Source organism: Elephantulus edwardii, unplaced genomic scaffold (genome assembly GCF_000299155.1).
Source record: "Elephantulus edwardii isolate Elephantulus edwardi_28Jun2011 unplaced genomic scaffold, EleEdw1.0 scaffold00010, whole genome shotgun sequence".
NCBI lineage: Eukaryota > Metazoa > Chordata > Mammalia > Macroscelidea > Macroscelididae > Elephantulus > Elephantulus edwardii.
Genome location: NW_006399760.1, coordinates 27,980,289 through 27,984,327, shown reverse-complemented (window position 1 = coordinate 27,984,327; position 4,039 = coordinate 27,980,289).

The window sequence follows — 4,039 nt, the reverse complement described above, 5'->3', positions numbered from 1 at the left end:
AAATATTACATGATGCCACTGTTGTAGAATGGGACTGTCCTTGGGGTTGGGGAGAGACTGATTAAGATGGGTTCAATAATGTATACTGCACTGAAACAGAGGAGGGAGAAAACTGTTTAAAAGAGATATATGACTAGGTATTTCTGTCCCAGTTACCATTTCAATCCATCTCATCTAGGGTATTCCTCTCTTCTGCTGTCCCTCCACCCTTCTGAGCATGACATCCTTCACGAAGGACTGATTCCCACTGGCAACATGTCCAAAGTATGCAAGACAGAGTTCCAAATCCAAGCCTCCAAGGAGAAACTAATTTCATTCTCTCTAAGACAGACCTATTTGTTTTTCTGATGGCTCATGGCGTGTTCGAGACCCTTCTCCAGCACTACAATTCAAAGGAATCAATTCTTCTTTTGTCACACTTAGTCTTCTGCTTCTCTGATGCATAGCAAGCAATTGTGAAGACCATGACCTGGATCAAGTGCACACTAATCTCTAGATTGACATCATCTTTTCTTCTCAGTACTCTATAACACTGATAGCAGATTTTCCCCAGTGCAATTCATCCTTTAATTTCCTGACTGCTGGTGCCAAGAGCGTTGATTGTGGAGCCAAGCAAGCTGTAATTGTTTACAACTTCAATTTCTTCTCCATCTATCATGATGTTGCCATTTGATCCAGTGGTGAGAATCTTAGTCTTCTTGATGTTGAGCTTCAATCCATATTGAAGACTATAGTCCTTGACCTTCTGCAGCAAGTACTTCAAGTCCTCCTTAGTTTCAGTAAGCCAGGTTGTGTCATCTTCATAACGTGTCAATATCGATGCCATATTTCTCCTCATAAATCCCACCCTCCTGAATGATCTGTTCCACATGTAGATTGAAAAGATATGGAAACAGGACACATCCCTGATGCACTTTCTTCCTGATTTTGAGTCATACAGTGTTTCCTTGCTCTGTTCTGAGGACTGCTTCTTGGTCTGAGTATAATTCCACATGAGCACAATCAACTGTTAGGAGATTCCCATTCTCCTCAAGGCTAGCAACAATTTGTTGTGATCCATAGTGAAATGCCTTTGCATAGTCAGTGAAACACAGACATTCCTCTGGTACTCTTCGTTTTATATTAAGATCTACCAGACATTGGTTATACGGTTTCTAAACCCAGCTTGTATTTCTGGTAGTTCTCTGTCAATGTACTGTCCCAGTAATCTTTTAATAATCTTTAGCAGTATTTTGCTTCCATGTGATATTATTGTTGATAATTATCACACTCTGTAGGATCACCTTTTTTTAAACAAAGGGACAGGGCAAGGAGATAAATGTGGATCTCTTCCAGTCAGTTTTTTTTTTAGAATTCTTGGTACAACCTTGTGAAAATGTCCAGAGTAGCATCTTTTGATTGAGATATGTCAACTGGTGTTCCATAAATCCTTCAGGCTTTATTTTTTGCCAGGTCCTTCCGAGAAGACTGAATTTCCTCCTTTATAACTATTGCCTCTTGGTAATATATTATTTCTTTAAATTCTCCTGTGTCAGCCAATTCCTTCTGGTACAATGACTCTGTATACTCTTTCCATCTTCTTTTAATGCTTCCTGCATCATTCAATACTCTGTATATAGCGTTATTAAGTATTGTAACCTACAGTTTGAATTTGCTCTTTTGTTCCTTCAGTTTAAGAAATGCTGAGCAAATTTGGCCCTTTCAATTTTCTGACTCCAGCTCTTTGCACATTTCTTTGTAAAAAGTTTGTCTTCCCTAGTTGCCCTTTACAATCTTCTACTGAGCTCCTTTACTTCTTCATTACTTTTCTTTGCTTCTCAACACTCTAGTAAAATACTCAGTCTCTCAGGATGTCTATTTTGGTCTTTTCTTCTTCCTCTATCTTTGTAGTGACTTTCTGCGTTTTTCATGAATGATATCCCATAGGATATCTTTGTTCATTAGTGTTCAATGCCTCAAATCTATTCTTGAGTTGAAAGTCAGGTGGGATAGACTCAAGTGGAAATGTTGATTTTTTTTTTTTATTTCTGTGGATTTGATTTTACCTTCTCTAGCTTTAATTTGAACCTGTATGTGAGTATTAAATGGTCTGTTCCACAATCAGCACCTGGCCTAGATTTCACTGCTGGTATTGAACTTCTCCAACAGTTCCTTCCACAGGTAAAATAAATCTGATTCCTGTGCATCTCATCAGGTGAAATCCATATGTATAGCCTGCATTTATGTTTCTTATAAAAGGCATTTACAATGAACAAGTCATTGATTGTGCAGAATTCTGTCATTCTATCCCCAGCCTTATTTTTATCATCAAGTCTATGTTTTCCATCTACTGATCCTTCTTTCTGGTTCCCAAATTTTGAATTCCACTTACCCATTATTATTAATACATTTTTGTTGTGTATTAGATAGACTTCTGACTGCAAAAGTTGGTAGAAAGTATCTATTTCTTTCTCTTTGGTTCTGGTTGTTGGTACTTAAGCAAGTTTTAGTTTAAAACTTGTTTTTAAAACTAAGTTTTAGTTTAAACTTGAATGATAGAGGTATTAACAGGTCTTCCTTGTATGTGTATGGGTATTATCCTGTCACTCACAACGTTTTATTTCAAGATGTATCAAGATATGGCCTTTTAAACTATGAAATGACCCTATTTTGTCTCACCTTTTCATTTATGGCTTAATAGATCATATCATATGATCGTCTAATTCAAAATGTCCTATGATAATCCATCTCATTTTGCCAATATCTAATATGTCAATATTTATGAGTTCTGCTTCTTTATTAACTATGTCCTGTTTTCCTACATTCATACTTCTCATATTTCACATTCCAATCACTAGTTTCTGCTTCCAACTCTTCCTCCTCCTTTGTGTTTCCAAATTTGAGGTCTCAGTTTCAGTTGAAATAACTCATAATTAATTTTTCCTCTTCTCTTCACATAAAAAAAATCCTTTTTTAAATTGTAGCCAGCCAAAGGTGGATGATTTTGATTTGTGGACCTCAGGCCTGGTTTTAATTGTTTTTGGTCAAATATTCTTCTAAGTGGTATAGCCCTGGTCTGTGCACTTGCTGTTCAGAGGAGATTTGTAGTTGCTGTGATACTAAATACTGTGACACTGTTGTGTCAAATGCGAAAATGGTTACCCATGGTGGACAGTGTTTGGTGGATTTCCCAGATTAAAACAAGCTTGGAAGCAGGAGTGGCATTGATTACCAAAACAGTTTGCCTCTGGAAAAACTATGAACTTGGAGAAACGATAGAAGTATACAAGTTTTCAGGTCTTTTGTTCATAGGGACACTATGAGTTGTCAATGACCCAACAGCACTAACACAAACAACAACAATCCTTAATAACAAAGCTTCAGAATCCTTGCCTCAAAGGAGCAGCCTGGTTTCACCTTCTCCAGAATGACTTGTTTTTTCTCCTAGCAGTCCAGGGTATATGCAATGCTCTTCTACAGCACCACAGCTCAAAGGCATCACTTCTTCTTCTATCATCCCTAGTCATTTTCCAGCTCTCCGGTATTTGGTAAGTAATTGAAAAGATTATGGTTTGGATTAGGATTCTGAAGCTTTGTCTGAAATACTTTGGGCATGTTGCAAGAAAGGACCAGCCCTTGTAGAGGGACATCATGCTTGGGAGGATGGAAGGAGAGCACAAGAGAGGAAGACTCTCAACTGGGTAATGGGGATAGGTGTGTCAGAGACAATTAGGTTGACACAGGATAGAGCAGAGTCACAAAGAGCTTGACAACACCTAACAAAAATAATAACAACTCTAAAGACCTTATATAAAACCATGTTTATTTCTAATAAAGAGTATCTTTTCTTCTTAAAGGGTATAATGTAAACTATTTCTGGCTTAGATATCTATTCTAAGTAAGGTTATTCATGTGAAGAATCAGAACAATTAAATATTCCTATATCAAGAAAATGACCGTTTTTTTTTTTTTTACAAAGACAGAAGAGGAAGAAAAGACCAAAATGGATGTCAGAAGAAACTCTGAAGATTGCACTGGAGCGTAGAGAAGCCAAAGCACA